Genomic DNA, 19,243 nt, shown 5'->3' with positions numbered 1-19,243 from the left:
ATACTATTCCTGAAAAATTTCATGAACCATAGAACTATTATGAAGGATTATCAAAGCATTCATAACAGGAGGCCTAGAGAGCATATCTGCTACTTTGTTATGGACACCCTTCTTATACTTAATTACCAAATGAAATTTTTGTAGAAAACCCATCCACCTAAAGTGCCTACTTTTTTGTAACTTAGATTGTGAGCGCAAATACTTTCTTTTCCCATTAAGTAATGTTTCCATTTTTTAACACTCTGAACTAAAGCATAAAGTTCCTTATCATAAGTGGGATAGTTAATTACTATTGGAAATGTTTCAGAGTGGTAGCAGACTAGTTTACCTCCTAATACAACTCCCATGGCAAACCCACTTGCATCTGTCTCGATCTCAAATGGTCAATGTAAATCTGGTAAAGCTAGAACTGGTGCAGTGCTCAACTTTTCCTTCAAAGTGTTGAAAGCCTTCTACTATGGACCTCCCATTGAAAAGTTGCCTTGGTACTGGTTAATGCATGCAACAATGATGCAATATAAGAGAAGTTTGCAATGAATTTCCTCTAGTATTGAACTGCACCTAAAAGGCTCTTGACTTCTGTAATTGTACTTGGCTTAGGCCATTTTACAATACATTCGACCTTCGCAGGGTCTACTTTCAATTGACCATTTCCTACTACATAGCCTAAGTACACTAAGGATGTCTTTGCAAATTTGCATTTTGACATCTTTACATAGAGTTTTTCTTTTCTCAATACATCAAGTACTTCTTTACATGAATTACATGACCATCCCAAGACTTACTGAATATAAGAATATCATCTAAATAGACTATGACAAAATCATTAATAAAAGGATGAAAGACATCATTCATGACTCTCATGAATGTAGCTAGTGCATTACAAAGCCTGAATGGCATAACCAACCACTCACAAAGTCTCTGTTTTGTCTTAAAAATAGTTTTCCAAATATCACTTTCTGCAATTCTTATCTGATGATATCCACTACGTAAGTCTAGCTTAGTGAAATAAATTGCATGTTTTAACTGATCAAGTAAATCATCAATCCTAGGAAGAGGGCACCTATTTTTTATAGTAATCTTGTTCAAAGCCCTGTAGTCAATGCACATTCTCCAAGTTCCATCTTTCTTTGGAATCAACATAATAGGAGAACCACAAGGAGAAGTACTAGGACATATAACTCCTTTCTCGATGAGCTCATAAACTTGCTTCTTGATTTCTTCATTCTGCAAGACTGATAAATGGTATGTGCCAATATTAGGAAGTGGCACATCTGGATACAATTGGATCTCATGCTGTAACTCTCTTTTAGGAGGCAATCCCTTTGGTTCCTGAAACAAGTCATGATAAGCGGAAACAACTTTGACTATTTGAGCTTTATGTTTTGGATCACATCCCTTAAATGCCTCAGATGTTTCATCTTCTTTGGCTTTTACAATCATTAACACAAAATTCTTACTAGATTTGACTAACCTTTTCATTTGACCAACATTAACTAGTGCCAGATTAGTCTTAACCTTATGTGCCTGTACAATGTATTCAATTTTATCTTTAAAAAGATGATACTTATTTTCCCCCCTATAGAATATAGCTTGTCAGTCATACAAATAGGGACTCCCAAGTACAAGACCACAAATATCTAAAGGGACTACATCAGCTTCTACCTCATCCAAAAAGTTTGCAGCGATAACAAATCTTAACTTGCATTGCTTAGTTACCTATAACTATGCATCATCGCAAACACATCCAAGAGGATATGGTTTTGGATGAGGTGTTGTAGTCAAATTAAGTTTTTTAACAACTTCCTTAGATATCAAATTAACTTGAGAACCCATATCAAATAATGTATCAACCTTAGTATGCTTGATAATAACTTGGATGTGAAATAATTCATTCCTTTGCTTATCATTCTTAGGAGAAGATTCTTTACTTGTACTTGCACTTATGCTAGAAGAATTTGTAGTTGATGAGAGGGATATACCTTTTCCTTTACCTTGGATCCCTACATCAACAATCTTTGTCTCATCTCCAAAGTCAGATCCAAGATCCTGTTGAATTATAGCAACAATCTTTCATTTACCTTTGTTTCCACCATATCACTTCAGCCTCTTTTCAGGATGCAACTTCTAGCACTTAGAATCATCATGCCCTTCTTTCTTGCAATGTGAACATGTGGGTTTCTCACCCTCTTTCTTTACTGTAGCTATCTTTTTACCCTTTCCTTTGCCTTTGGACTTTACCTCAAACTTAGATGGCTTCTTATCAACCTTATCAATGAAAGTACCCTTACCCCTTGATTCTAAATGTGTAGCCTATACACATACTTCATCTAGATTACATGGATTCAAAACCAAAATAGAATGTCTTAGGTAAGAGTGAAGACCACCTATATACTTGAGTAAAGTGTCCTAGGTATATAATGGGACATTTAATGAAATAGCCTTTTTACGAAACTCATGGGTGTACTCCTAGACAATTTGACCTTTCCCTTGCCTAAAATGTTGCCAGTTCATCATTAACTGTTGCATATGGCCTAGGGGGTAGAATTTCTTCTTTAAAGCACTAACAAATTCTAACCAAGATAGATTGAACTTATCATGTTGTGAAGTTTCATGTCGAGTCCTACTCTCCCACCAAGTTAGAGCTACATCACCTAACCGAAGAGTGGCTAATTGAATTCTATCAACATCATCTACAAGGTTTTGAACTCTATAGTAGACTTCTACTTGCTGAATCCAATCATCTAATTTCTCAGCATTTAACTCCCCACAATACTTTGGCAAGTCAAACTTTACATCCAACTTAATTCGAGGCTTATGTCCACCCTTAAAAATATTAGAAGACTCATAATGGGTAGAAAAAGGAGAAGAGGGGGGAGAAGGAGAAGAGGGAGGAGAAGGAGAAGAGGGAGAAGATGGAGAAGAGGGAGGTGTGTTTGGAGGACCATGATCACATCCTTTCTTTTTCCCTTTGTCCTTTTGAGATGCACATCTTTGCATCTTTTCTTTTCTTTCCTGTACCAAAACTTCTACCATTGTTTGTAAATTCTAAAGAGTCTTTTGGATACTCTTATCTTGAAAAACTTGTCCACCACCTTCGTCTGCCATTTGTGATGATGGTTTAGTCCTTTGTTTTCTGATCTTAGGATTGTATTCCTTGAGTTTTCCTTCTCCTTTCTCAATCCTGGATCTTGTCAACATTCAAATCTACAATACTAGTCACATAATAGCTCTGATACCAAATTTGATCTAATTAGGATCTAGGAATATTACAAAGGAATGTTAACTAATTACATAAAGTTAATTTAAAACTTTTAATGAATCAAATTAACATAATTGAAAAGAAAGAACAATACAAAATTAAATGACAGAAAGAGCAATGAGAGAAAGGGACACAACACATTTGATCTCAGAGTTCGTCTGGTATGGACTACATCTCTAAGTCCTGCTCCAATAGGGGGACCGATCCGATTAACTCCAAAAATTTGTTACAGTGTTACAAATCATTCCCTCAACAAAACAACAATAGTATGCTGATATGCAGGATTGAAAAATGTCCTCCAAGAAAAATTCTCTCCAAGATCAAAAATTCTGAATTCTTCGTCTGCCTCCAAAAGGCCCTTAAACTCCTCTTTTTATACAAAAAAATAGCCTAAATAAGGCTATAAACATAAAATATAAAAATAGAGCTTTTTAACAAATACCCTTCGAAAATACCCTTTAGCCCATTTTGAAGTTTTGGCTTCATGGCAAATTTAGGGTAAGAAAATAAGAAAATAACCTTATTTTAACAAAGGTTAAGCGGCTTAGTTTTAATGTTAAATAAAACATCACCTATATATATGCTAAGCCACACAAGTGGCACAGTGGTAGTTAAAAAATTTAATTGCCCATTGGTCGGGGGTTCCAATCCCGTCGGCAACCACCATTTTAAGCAGATTCGGTGGTTTTAGCCTTTAAATAGGATATTCACCATATTAACTTTGAAGATCACCAGTGGTCCAATGGCTATCGGCTAGATTTTGGGGACTGAAGGTTGGGGTTTCAACCCTACTAACCACCATTTCCTTTCCCCTATGCCACGTGTGTCGATTTTTTTTTTTTGGGCCAGTTCATTGTCCCAAACTTCAATCGGGCATAAATTTTGCGTATGGGCTCTGTTTTTGATGAAACAAACATCGTCGAAAAGCTCTTGATGAGACCTTTGATTTGATGCTAACTTTGATCAATTTTGGGGAGTTTGAAAATTTTCCATTTTGATGGCCTCTGGATTGGGGTTTGACCAACCTTTGACTGGCCATAATTTTTGCATATGGACTACATTTTTGCTCGTTCAAGTTGTGTTGGGTCTAGAATTCCAAGAAATTTAACTTGATGCTAATTATTGGATTTTTGGAGATACTTCAATTTTTGATGAAAATGTCCCCTAGATCAAGACTATAGACCAATAGCTCTTTGCAACACTATATACAGAGTATTCTCCAAAACCTTAGCTAATCATCTCAAGGATTTTCTCCCTAAGTTAATATTAGAAGAAAAAATAGGATTCGTACCTAGGAGATCTATCCTAGATGGTATCTCAATCATCCAAGAAACAATCCATTCAACAATAAAAAATAATGAAGCATGTATGTTATTAAAATTAGATATAAAAAAAACTTACGATAAAGTCGACTAGAGATTCCTATGTAAAACTCTCAAAGCTTTTGGTTTTTCAAAACAATGGATAAACATCATCTTTCAATGTATCTCAACCCCTAAAATATCAATCCTCATTAGTGGGACCCCAAAAGGATTCTTTAGTATATCTAGTAGGCTCAGACAAGGTGACCCTATTTCCCCTTTTCTTTTCATCACTATGGCTAAATCCTTTGGAAGAGCAATCAAAACAATGCAACTTCAAAGCAAAATCTTAGGAGTAAAGTTTACCAAAAACATGGAAAATACCACTCACCAACAATTTGCTGATGACATAATTCTTGTCCGAGTAAGTACTAAGAAAGAAATAGACCATTTCAAAAATATCCTCAATAATTACACTGAAGCTTCTAGTAAAAAAATCAACGCAAAAAAATTGGAAATCTTTTTCTTAAACACTACAGTAGAAAGAGATTTATCTCCAATAAACTAGGTTTTAAAAAGGGTACATTCCCCTTCAAGTATCTAGGAATATATCTAGAAAAAGGAAACAAAAAGAACCAGGGCTGGGAACAAACTTTGGGAAGAATAGACAAACAGACAGAAGCTTGGAAAGGAAAATGGCTAATAAAGGCAGGAAAAGCTACAAAAATCAAAGCTATATTATCAGCTCTACCTTTCTATTAACTCTCATGTTTACAACTACCCAAGAACATAAATCAAAAAATCGAAAAGAAGTTTAGAGACTTCTTTTGGAATGGCTTAGAAGACAAAAAGAAAGAAGCATTAATCAAATGGGAAAAAATATGCAGACCCAACGAAGTAGGAGGTCTAGGAATTAAAAACCTAGAATGGTAGAATGAAGCTTTAGAAGCAAAACAAGTATGGAGAATGTATTAGGAAAGAGATAGTAAATGGGCTAGAATTCTATACAATAAATACCACAATGCATCTGAAAGCACCTCATTATTTAGAACAAGGAATCCCCCCCCAGAGGTTCGACAACCTGGAATTTCTTAATGAAGTGTTGTCCCCTCATAACCAAATATACAACTTGGGATATTGGGAAAGGTGATAATGTGTTATTTTGGGAAGACTCCTAGAATGGATACCCCCCCCTTGAAAACTCAGGTCTGACCCACAATATCATAATTCATTTAAAAAATAGATGGGGCTCTAAAGTTAGAGATTACATTAGAGTAACCCAAACCCACAAAGAAACCTCTTGGGAATGGAAATCCTTAGCCAATTGTGGCCTGAATCAGATAGATCAAGAGACCCTAGAAAACATTTTGAAAGATTGGTTGATCAAAGTTAAAAATAGGGAGGACAGGCTTATTTGGGAAACATCAAAAGATGGAAACTATAAAGTCAAAGAAGGATATAAACAAATTACTAATTCACAGAGATGAGAAAATTTAAATATCCCAATGAACCTATGTTGGGATCCAGCAAGGCTTCCCAAAGCTAATATCTTCCTTTGGGCAGCCATCCAAAAAAGAATCCTTACAGTGGACAAAACTAAAAAAATGGGATTAGAAGGTCCATCAAGATGTATCTTATGCAAAGAAGAATAAAAAACTACAGAGAACCTCCTATATCAATGTAAATTTGTGAAGGAGTGCTAGATCTAGCTGGCTCTAATCAAAACTAAATTTGTCAGCCCCCTACCAGAAAAATGGCAAGATCATATAATTAGATGGCCAAAACACACAAACAGGAAAGTATATGGAAAAATTTGGAACATCACCCCAACAATTTTAGTATGGGAGATATGGAAAGAGAGAAATAGATGGATCTTTCAAGACAAAGAGCTAAATACACTATCACTCTACAATAAAATTGAAGCTAATATAGTGGAAGTAATTAACAACTTAAGAAAAAAGATGATAGAAGAAGGCTCATTTGTAGAGTGGGACACTGAAATCAAAAAACAATAGAAAATTCTAATCAATCCATCCCTAACATACACGAGGAACAATAAAATGGCTAGAAAATAATGTAAATAGGAACCACTCCTGAAAGGTTGGAAGAAACTGAATTTCAATGGGGCCTCCAGAGGCAATCCTAGCAAGGTAGGAATAGGATGTATAGTTAGGGAAGAAATGGGGAACAAGATAGAAAAAAGAGAAAAACCTCTGAGAGTTACATCAAATAACATGGTGGAACTAGAAGTAGTAGAAGAAGGACTAAAAATTTGTATCAAGCTATGAATTAAGAAAATTATAATTGAAGGAGACTCCCAGATAGTCCTAAACACACTTAGAAAAGGAAAAAATCCAAACTGGATTATAAACTCTCAATTGGAAGCAACTTTAAAATTATTGGAAGGATTTGAAGTAGTTAGATTATCCCATATATTTAGAGAAGGCGACAGTGAAGCAGATCATCTAGCTAACAAAGGCACAGATGGAGAACACATCTTAACATTTAATCATAGCTAGTTCATGTATTATTCTAAGACTTTCCTAAAATCATTCCCCTTGATACTTGGCTTTATGATTTCCCAAATTGACGCAAATATTGGCTCACGTATCTATGATGGCATAAAATCGGCCTTACAGGAATAACATGATTCAAAGTGATAGTTCAATTATGATTTTGAGAAGGAAATCATCATCCGAAGAACATATGAATGGTGTCACCTTGCGTAGTTCTAGATCCTTCCCTCTAGATATTATATTAAATCTATTCAAAATTTGGTTTCCTCATTTTTAACCCTCCTTTCTAGTATCAGGCACTATATAGCTTCTCCATTATGGAAACTAGCATCTTTTTGTACCATATCTTTGAAAGTAGAACAATGGCATTTTCTGGCCCTGTTAAGCTGGAAAGATGGAATCAATTGTTTTGACCCATCGATGACATGAGTAGAGTGGTAGTTAGCAAGGTCCCGGGGGAAGAGGTATTCAACTATGAATACTCATGGTGAACCAATAGTGATATATTGGGGTTATGAATAGGATGTCTTACAAGGGCCGAGTAGCAAAATGGGACATTATTAGACCGAGCCTCAATCTTTTCGACCCGAGTTGGTTGATAGGTTTGGAGGAAGTAGTATTCAACATTGGCGATAAACTAAAAATCCCATTGTCAGAGGATTATATGGAGTATCAGTTAGGCAGCCCTGAACTAGAAAGAAGCCCTAAATGCTCTAGCTTGGTTATCCAAGACAACATCCTCTTCTATAGAGAATGGTCAAGAATGGAGGAAAGTGTGCAATTTTTATTGTGTTTGCGAGCTATTATAGAGGACCTAGCAAGGGACTAGCTCACGAACTACCTACATGCTTTTGATGCCTACATTCACCCAGAGGTGAATTTTTCTGACTTGGATGCAACTGAATTCTGCCTACCCAACTATGATAGGTCAAGCAAGACTAGGAACATGTACGAATTTCCTCTGGGTTCAAGGGTGAAAAACCTAAAAGAAGCCACTGAAATTATCATGGTCTTTAAGAAATGGAACTAGGAAGCATAACCAGGACTGTGGGCGAAACCTATGTCTTCACTTTGGTTTTTTCTTTCTTCTGTCACTATAGCTTCGAGCTGATATTACTGCAGTTAGTCTAAAGTTTTCTAGGTGTGTCTTGGTTGTATTTTCCCTTGACAATGTATGTACAATGTATAAAGTTTTAGGTATGATTTGGCTACATTTTCCCTTAGCATCGTAAATAATGTATAAAGTTTAGTAGATGTTGACTTGATGCATTCTATCTAGGCAACCAAGATAGTTTTTTGGGAAATTAGGGCTAGATAGCTTGTTCTGTACAATTCTGACAATATTAATATGATATCTTTATTTAGTTTATCTTGACTATGATTTGATTAGGTTTGGTTTGGCTCTCGACCGATATGTCCTTTGTTATTCTGCATTCTATCATCTCTTTTCATATCTTGATAATCTTCACACTTTTACCCTAAATCCAAATTACAAGGTTAAAACTTGGCATCGACAGACAAGATTTTTTAATTATATACAAAGATCTCAGAGTTAAAATGGAATACGGGTAACAATATAATAAAGCTAACATTAGTACAACTATTATTTATAAGAACACTTCTCAAAATCTGTAAAGAGTACTTTCTTCCTCATTTCACTGCAATTTAACCTATTAATCAATCTAGATAAAAACTTTACCCAATTATTATCAAACTTAGGAGAGCGAGTTTTTGTGCCAGTTTTGGTCACTCTTATTTACAGTAGAGGATTACACATCGGATCTCTCCAACTCTTTTGTAGTTTATCCCCTTCTTGGATTATACTATTATGGACTTTGATTATATTCTAATTTTGGATTAACAATTAACATTGTTTGGTGGTTAGCTTGTGGTGTTTCCTATGTAATCAGGGCTCTTACTCCAAACACAAGGTTGCATTCCTTAGAGTGTTGGTGGATTAATCACACTAAAATTACTAAAGTATAAATGTATGCAGAATGTTATGAAAATTATTTGATTAATTTTCTTATTGGTGTATGCCCTTTTTATTTTTTGTATAATAAAGGACTTCGGTCCTAGGCTAGACTGGAGGTTTTCTTCTCTATTCTTTCCTACCAGTGCCTGTCAGAATGCAGAATATTGTAATTATTTATTATTTCATTACTTTAGTATAAGGCTTCGGCTGTTTACCAAAAAAAAAAAAAGGTTCTCCAAGCATAATTAAAATGAATAAATAGAATAGTGTTAAAACTCATTATACTCTTATTACCTCATTGGTAGTTGTAAATAAATTTTACTTTAATGCTTTTACATCTTGTAAATATAGTCTCACATATAATTTTTTTCACTTATATATATATATATATTCTTTCAATGAAAATAATCTTTACAGAGTACAAAAAATTGACCATGTTATTATTATATTTATTAAGATTTATTTGATTTTTTGTAAATTTGATTAATCAAAACTTATGCACAGAGAAACTAAAACTAATACAACTATTATTGTAGACACCCAAAAATTGGCAAAGGTCCCTAAATTACACAATTTCAATCAATCAACACAAATTAAGGAGGAAATCAAAAGAAAACAACAAACTTTTAAATTAAGGATTACATTAGGTCATTAATCAATAAAATCATCTATCAAATTAATAAGACTTACATCAACTTCAAAAAAGGAGAAAAACAATTCAAAATCATAAAATGAAATTCAAAAGGGAGAGGGAAAAAGATAAACTTTTAAAAATAAATGAAACTTTTATTAAATTAATAAATCCATTTATCCCCACAAAATGAAAATCCTCCTATTATATTATAAAGAATTGAGAAAATTCCACATTTAGCCTCAAATCAAGACTTTTGGGCTCCTCCTCTTGTCTCTTATGAGACATTTTAGTTGAAAAGAAAAATTCACATTTAGCCTCAAATCAAGACCTTTGGGCTCCTCCTCTTGTCTCCTATGAGATATTTTAGTTGAAAAGAAAAAATCACAATTAGCCTTAAATCAAGACTTTTGGGCTTCTCCTCTTGTCTCTTTTAAGACATTTTAGTTGAAAAGAAAAATCCACATTTAGCCTCAAATCAAGACTTTTGGGCTCCTCTTCTTGTCTCTTATGAGACATTTTAGTTGAAAAGAAATGCACATTAGCCTCAAATCAAGACTTTTGGGCCCCTTCTCTTGTTTCTTATGAGACATTTTAGTTGAAATAAAACCCACATTTAGCCTCAAATCAAGACTTTTGGACTCCTTCTCTTGTCTCTTATGAGACATTTTAGTTGAAATAAAACCAACATTTATCCTCAAATCAAGACTTTTGAACTCCTCTTGTCTCTTATGAGAATATTTTACTTGAAAAGAAATGCACATTTATCCTCAAAATCAAGACTTTTGGGCTCCTCTTCTTATCTCTTATGAGACATTTTCAATTTCACCTCTATCCACCAATTAAAGGTAAAACCCAAATTCTTACCCCAACCCCTTCTAAAATCCTATAAATAGAAGGAGAATTCAAGAGCAAAGGGACCCAAGTTTTAGACATCTACATTATAGGCATATTTAGAGTTGTCATATTGAGCATATTAGCATTGTTACTCTAGTAAGTTTATGTCATTTTGATAACATTTTAGCTTTGTTTTTCATATTATTTACTATCATCTTAACACATGTTTAGCTCATTGCACGTTCATTTTGATAGTATTCTAAGAGTTGTTACTCGCATGTAATTTACATTTTCATCTTAGATCTTGCATACATATTAGTAGATTTGCATTTTAAGCATACTTCTCATTCTAGAACTGTCATTGAGATGTTGGTCTGAGAGCATTCTTAGCGATTGCAATTAGAGAAACATGAGATGTTCGTAGAGTTTGCATTTTGACAATGATTTCTTGGGTTTAGTCTAATTTAGTGTCATTTTATCTGCACTTTGCATTAAGGTTTCATGAATACATGAATATTTCGTGTATAATTACCATGCAACTTTTATTTTACCTTCAATCTAGCTGAAAATATTGCATTATGGAGAACTACCAAAAAAGGGGCTCCTATAACACGAAATGAGTTGAGCCAATCATATAATTTGTACGAAATATAAAATTTATAAAAGAATAAAAAAACTTTAGAAATATTTTAATTATCCCAAAATCATTACTTGTGATTGGTGGATAGATTTCAAACTAATTCAGTAATTGTGCAAACTGAATGCAATAGTACTAACCTACAATAAGTACAATAAGTGTCTCTTTCTAGTTTAGAAAAAGAAAAAACCCTTATTTTTCACTTTCATGATTTCATTCATCTATTATGTGAATATATATGAAATATGAAAATAGGAAGCAATGCAATCCAACACTCAAATGACTCAATAAAGCATGGAATAAATATAATGAAGCAAAAATGTCCAACAATTATACCATCTAAGATGAACATGATTTCATCTTGTGCCATCTTATGTATTTTTCATAAGAGTGACAATAACATAACCTTGATAGCACGACAAGCATGATATGGTCACACGAATTTTCTATAAAATCTATGCTTAAAGATTGTGAAGAATTTGAAATGATGGAAGATTGTAGATGAACCTAAAAGTGATCAACATATGAGATTAATTTAAAAAATCAATAGATGAAAATATAAGAGTAAATTAAGGCTAAAGTTAATATGTCAATTGATGGCAAGAATTAATTATCCAACTACATGGATCATTTAATTAGATTTATTCAATGAGAGTCAGATGTGTGTAAGGAATATCAATTAGAATTAAAAAACTAAAATTTGTTTATGCGTGATGAAAAAAAAAAAATGTTAAATTTATTTATTTATTTGTGAATAAAATTTAGCTAAACAAATAGTTAAAACTATTTCATTAATGTGAAGGAATGTTTCAAATGAGATAATTTTTTTATTGAATTATTCTAGATAAAAAAGGATATTGATCAAATTAATATTAGTAAAACATATGAAAAGAGATGATGAAGTGGTTAGATAAAAGTGAGTTAATCATTTTTAAGTATCTACAAATATCATTAATTTCATAAGATTGAAAGATACTAAATATACATATTGCAATACTTTCAAATTATATGTCTTAATAAATTATATATTATTTGAATATCAATTTCATAATACTTTTGATATATTTTTTTCACTTCTGAATATTGTTTTGAATACTATAGAACTTCTTAAAATTAAAAAGACATAGATTTTTATTTAGAAAAATAAAATTGATTGCATAAACAATATTAAAGTCAAAAAAATATATACAATTAATTCTAATAAAAATATAAATCTTAATGTTAAAATAATAATTCAACAATAATTACACATAAATATAGAAACAAAAGATTTCGAATAAAATAGAATATGGATATGTAGATTATTAAGAGAAATTCGCCGTAAGTATAAAATCGAAGGTACGGAATTAGAAGCGGAATAGTCCGAGGGGTCAAAATATTGAAGTGATAAAAGTATATGACCGTCTGAAAACAACAAGGCGCCCGTGGCCTAATGGATAAGGCGTCTGACTTCTAATCAGGCGATTGTGGGTTCGAGTCCCACCGGGCGTGCATTTGGAAAAGTTTTCTTTGCTCACTTTTTTGATTTAAATAATTTTTTTGAAATAAAATGTTTATTATAATATTTTAATCTTATATTCACAAAGTCGTTATTATAATAGTTTCAGTTATAAATATTGGCATGTCTCTCTTTTACAAAGAAATCTTGGTTATTATTATTATATGATGTCTTGTAAGCATTTGTAAAATTAAGAAATACTAGTGTTTTAAATAATATTTATGTTAGAATTAATATATGATATTAAGATCATAATATTTTCTTTTGGAAAATTATCAAAATGTTTTGTTTGAATTGTCCAATTTTCCATTCTGCATTTCAATTGATAAATTCTTCTACTCAAAAATTTGGAGGTGGCTCTTTTTTGCAATCTACTTAGAAATTTCATAATTTTTTTGTATGTAATGATGAATGTTTTTTGATAGTGCTATCATAAGATAGATGAGATATTGTATATGAATTTATAATCTTAATGATTCAATGCACAAGAAGTAAAAATATGTCAAGATTTCTGACTTTGGCAACCCCATAATGAAGTAATTTGAGATCTCTTCCCAAATTTGTGTTGAAATGCTTAATATTTATAAGAAGCCTAGATTTATTGTTTCCCCTTAATTTTGGTGGCATATTAGACATTTATCCATTATCTTTTGAACATCCACTTTAACACCTTCCCAAAAGTAAATTTTCTTATGAACCTATATTATATAATATCTTGCTAGTCCCCAAAATCTTGTCTTTTTAGGGTTCATATTAAAATGTTTAGGTGACATGACATTTCCTTCTACTTCTTTCACTCTAAAGACACCTTTAGATTGTTTCACATATATGTTACCATCTCCAAATTTATTGGCAAGAGAACTATATAACTTATCCTTATGAGTGATCTTGTTTAGCTCCTTGTAATGTAAGCATATTCTCTATGAACCATCCTTTTTGTGAGGAATAATCATAAAGGATACATATGTAAATCTTTTGAGATGAAAATTTACTTACCAATATCATGCCTATGGTTTCATTTACCTTGGATTCTTGAAATAGTTGTTGATGGTATTAAACAATTTCTTGAAATTTTAGGTGACCTTAAGATGTCACCTCTTGCTTCTATAAGATGCAATTGGGCCCTATAATATAGGAACCTTTCTTGAGTTGTCTCTCTTACATGTGCACTAATTATTATACTTGATGGTGATTTTGTGTCTAAAAGTTTTTAATTTTTCTCCCGTATACTAAAAGTCATGCATAAGTCATAAAAATTGAAAGATATTGTTCCTAAATGTTGAAGTCATTGCACATCTAAAATCACATCTACACCCCTAGTAGGGATAACTAACATTTCTAAATCTAATCGATAACTTCCCTTGAAATTATGATATGATAACATTTACCACTACGAGAGAGTTATTTTCCATGGCTATCATGTATTACAAATTAGAAATAGGATAAATACATCAATCGAGCCCACAAACAAGCCTTATATCAATAAATATTTTTGTGTGCTACTATATTAACCAACATGTTTGAATTTGATTTTGAATATTAACAATAAATTTGAGTGTTTGTGGTGTATTTATTCCATCCATTGCATGTAAGGAGATAGTAATGCTTTCTTTTTCCTTGGGATCCTCATTCTTAAGTTTTATATTTGGTTCTTTATTAGTACTTCTCCATCTTCTTCAAATTCATTTATTTTCTCAGTTTTAGAACAATTATAACTCCTTAACCTTTTGATATCACAATTTTAACTCATGCGTTTTACTCTTTTTTCTATCTCTTCTTCATGAGGAGACAATTTACTACTTTCTCTTAGGTTAAGGAGCTTGTCCATGTTTTTTCACTAGTAGGATTAGTCACATTGTTGTTAACTTTTCTCATTGTTTCACCATCAATAATGTTTTGTTTCTCAATACATAATGCTTGTTGAATAACTTTCTTGAGCATACAAGGTTCCAACAAGTGAGCATCATGCTAAATCTGATGCTTACAACCATTGATGTAAAATTATAGTCTTATATATGATGTCACTTCAAGAGATTGAAATGTCAATCTCAAATGCTCAATGTTTATATTTAGCTAAAGATCTTAATCGCTTAATTTGTTTTAGTAAGGTAAGATAGCTTCCAAAAAAATTTGAATAGAAGGTTGTTAACTCTTTAGCATCTTTCCAACTAAACATTTGTCCTTATTTATTTGTCATATTCCATCATTACCATTAATAAGATTCTAATCCAGAGTACTAAAAGACCTTACCAACCATGTGATAATTGCTCGTATATTGTGAAGCTTAAATTGTTTTCCTAGGAGCAATACCCATGAAAGTATATTTCTACCAATAAATTTATGAATTCTTATTTTGTTAGGTATGATTCTTGACCTCAAAAAGTCCCTTCTATCCCTTGATTTGGTTTATTGAGTTTGTACCCACCTTGGCGATTTTGTAAAAAAATAGAATCATAGAAGAACATATCAAGGTTTGACAGCCACTAATTAGATTGCACTATGTGAATTCACTAGTTGATGATATGTGTAAATGCCCATCCTTATTTATAGCCTTGACTATGTAGGGACATACCCATTCATCTTATTTAAGGGGGATTAATGTATTAACTAATATTTAGGTTAGGTTTACTCATGCCACAAGTGATTAACTTATTAGGTTTATAAATGTAACAACCATTACAATCTTCCCATGTAGCATCCTCAATGCAAAGATATTTCCATATTAGTAAATCTCCATTATGTTTTTGTTTCTAAAAAAATTTCCTTGGGAATCAAGCATAGCTGTTGGAATCAAGCTTTGTTTTTCCCTCAAAATCTAATAGTAGTAGTGCATTATAAGGAGCTGCATCTAATCCCATTGCTTTCATTAAATATAAAACATGAAAAAATTTGTGGATCTTGCAATGCTTTTGTAATTCTATTTATCTTATTTTCTTGATAATCTTACAAGGTGCATAAAATCTTGGTTTGAGATTTTCTTTATTTATATATGGTTTTTTACATGGTTGCAAACTCAAATATACCATTTCTTCTACCTTAAATAGTCTTTATTTATTAACATATATTTTCTATTCTTTCTGACCCCATTGCATATTTATATTTTAATTTCCTCATGGTAGACCTTAGATTTAGTCAATCAAATAGTTTGCTGCGGTACTCTACTTTATGATAGAATTCAATTAGAATACTCAAGGAATCACATCTAAATATTGCTTTAAAATAGATATGACAATTGACATGTAGTATGAAGTATTTAATCTAAGCTTCTTGTTGATTAGAAGCATAGTACTTAAGATTGCAAAAATCAGTGGGGGACAAAAAAACTCCCAAGCAACTTTGTGAAACTCCTTGTTGTCTTCTAAAGAGGCTACAAAATATTACACAAAATATTTTCAATTTCATGTAAGAGGCACTAGAATGGGCCCACCATAAATGATAGTAAACATGGTTAGTTAGAAGAATTTTAGAGCATACTTGAAATTTACTTGCCAATGAAAGTGATTTGTTAACCTAGTAGAAAATATTCTTGTCAATCATGGCAAGGACCACATTCAAAATGTCAATTGGAGAACCCTGAAAGGCAAGGCGAATCCCAAAAAGCTAAAAAAATTCCCCATAATAAATCTATTTAATGTCATAATATCATAAGAAAGTGGACAGCAACACTAAGTTTCATGTGTTTGGATGGTAGAACAAAAGCCAAACAAAAGGTGATGAAGCATTGCAGGAACTCTTTGATATCTTGCTCTTCTTTAATAAGCATGATAAAATGGTATCCAAAAAAATTCCCATTAACCTATTGGTTAGGTGACTTAAGGCAGTTCCTCTTACCACCTTGCATGAGTTATAGTTTGCCAACAAATACACAAACTCTTCAACAACAAGAATATACAATGAAGGAGTGAAAGGATAATCTTGACAAAAGGAATGACGAAGCCCACAAACTTGAGACTAAAGACCATTAATGGTGATTCACAAAGAGGCATCTACAAAAAGAATTTTTTTATATTGAATAAAGAAGGGGTCAAGCCCTAGTGCACCCAACATAGCCAAGATGAAGGGTCATTCAATATGGTCACAAGCCTTAGCCAAATCAATTTTTAGAATGAGGCCTTTTTGTATAGAGCATTAGACCCATCCCATGCCTTCCCAAATAGAAAATTATGTTTTCTAGAATAAACTTGGACTTTTAGAATCAAGATAAACAATTTTGAGAAGAAAATGACAAATTTTCAAAAGTCAACACCTTAGTAATGAGTTTGTAAGAGACATTGAGTAGTGTGAATGACTACCAATAACAAATATCCTTTGGATTATATGGTTTAGGTAAGAATTTGATGTTGCCCTCATTGATCAAGTTTGTTATAAATTGGTTATGAATGTCTTCAAGGTATACCATATTAAGATCATAACTAATGCAAGGGCATAAAGCTTGTAAACCTCACATTGGAAGTTACCATAACCAAAGTGATTTGGTAACCTAGTAGAAAAAATATGTGTCAATTCTGGCGAGGACCACATTCAAAATGTCAATTGGAGAAACCTAAAAGGTATGGGGAATGCCCAAAAGATGAAAAATTTCCCAATAACCAATCTATTTCATGCCATAATGTGATAAGAAGATTGACAATAACATTAAGTTTTATGTGTTTCGATGGTAGAACCAAAAGCCAGACAATAGGTGATGATGCATTGAAGGAAATCTTTAATATCTTCCTCCTTTTTAATAAGCATGGAAAAATGGTATTCAAAAAATACCCATTAACCTATTAGTTAGGTGACTTAGGGAAATTCGTGTAACCCTTTCAAAGGAAATATAGTTGCCCAACAAATACATAGGCCCTTCAACAAAAAGAACACATAATGAAGGATCGAAAGGACAATCTTGACATAAGGAGTGATGAATCCCAAAAACTTAAGAATAAAGGCCATTAATGGTGATTCACATAGAGGAATACCCAAAAATAATTTTGTTAGGATGAAGGAGAATTCAATATGGTCACAAGCCTTGGCCAAATCACTTTTTATATATGGTCCTTTTTGTATAGAGCACTAGACCCATCCCATGCCTTCCCAAATAGAAAATTATGTTTTCTAGAATAAACTTGGACTTTTAGAATCAAGATAAAGAATTTGGAGAAGAAAATGATTTTTTTTTCAAAAGTCAACACCTTAGTAATGAGCTTGTAAGAGACACTGAGCAATGTGAATGACTACCAATTACAAATATCCTTTGAATGATATGGTTTAGGTGTGAATTTGATGTTACCCTTATTAACCAGTTTTCATATAAATTGGTTATGAATGGTCTCATGTTAGACCATATGAAGATCATAACTAATGCAATACCATAAAGCTTTGTAAAACTCACATAGGAAGCCACCACAACCAAAATATTTGTTATTTAGCATGGAATTGACAACCTCTTTCAAGTCCTTAATGCAAAGAAATTTATCACATTTTGTATATTTTTCCTCAAATAGACAACACACGATAACCCTAAGGTAATCCTAAAGAACTACATCTTTCTCAACAAACACATCCTAAGTAGTGAAGACAACATCATAGTGATGAAAAAACATGTAAATAATGTTCAATGGATTGGAGAGCATTGTCTGACCTTCCATGATATTTTTATGCCTAGTGAGGAGTGATAGGAATTTAGAAACTTGGTCATCCACCTTTGATCATTGCAATTTGGCTTTCACATGAGCCTATTTGGTTTCATGATTGTTAGTTGTTTTCTTTTAGCTATGGAGATGAGCTAACCTAGACTTGCAAAATAAGACAAAAAGGGTTGATGATGAGCTCTTTGTGGAATAAAAAATATTTGAAGAGGTAGCTACATAGGATCATTGACAAATATAGCAAGTTTGCAACCATAAATGCTAAGGAAGCTGAAGAGCACACAATTACTAAGATAAGATACAAGGATGGGGAGGTGGGTGGTAGTGGCCTGAATCAATATTAAATAATACAAATCACAATAGAATTATTCAATAACTTTTAACAACCATACAAATAAAATAAACACAATAAATGATGTTTACATGGAAATCCTAAGAGGAAAAACCATGAGAAAATTATGCTTTTGTATTCTACTTTTATAATGTTAGTAGGCACCAACCCACTAGAAGAACATTGTCTAAAAAAAACTAAAATGCGTATCTTACTGATGGGGATACTTAGTTTTTTTTCAACTCAATGCCTATATACATTATATATTTTAATTGGATTTTTAGCCACTACCACTCCCACAATTTATAGGCACCAACCCCCACTACTTAGCACCAACTTAGCCAGATAAACCAATCTCTGATTTAGGAAGCATCAACTTCCAAATTATATGTCCATATTCAATGTTGCTTCTTTAAATGATGATGGATAATCTTAGATCCACCACACGACTCTTTTCACAAGTCTATTATGATGTTGCTTTCATATCTCCTTCGTATTTTTTCATGAAACTTCTTGCAATCCCTTTATATAATCTACAACCAATCATATTTTTGCCACACAATTTCTAATAGATCTTTAATTATTTTTATAAATTTTCATAAATTTTCATATATACCACCTTTGAAAA

The 19,243-nt window shown here is 32.4% G+C and overlaps 1 non-coding gene across 1 annotated transcript; it reads left to right on the top strand.

Annotated features, from left to right (window-relative positions):
* The first annotated feature begins 12,577 nt into the window (after positions 1-12,577).
* On the top strand, positions 12,578-12,650 carry TRNAR-UCU (transfer RNA arginine (anticodon UCU)). Its single transcript has one exon. It is a non-coding gene; the product is annotated as a tRNA-Arg (tRNA).
* The last annotated feature ends 6,593 nt before the right edge of the window (positions 12,651-19,243 follow it).

This window comes from Cupressus sempervirens, chromosome 7 (assembly GCF_028749045.1).
Source record: "Cupressus sempervirens isolate cs-2001-9-10 chromosome 7, ASM2874904v1, whole genome shotgun sequence".
Taxonomy (NCBI): domain Eukaryota; kingdom Viridiplantae; phylum Streptophyta; class Pinopsida; order Cupressales; family Cupressaceae; genus Cupressus; species Cupressus sempervirens.
The sequence above is the reverse complement of the archived record's forward strand: the minus strand, read 5'-3'. Positions and strand labels throughout refer to the sequence as shown.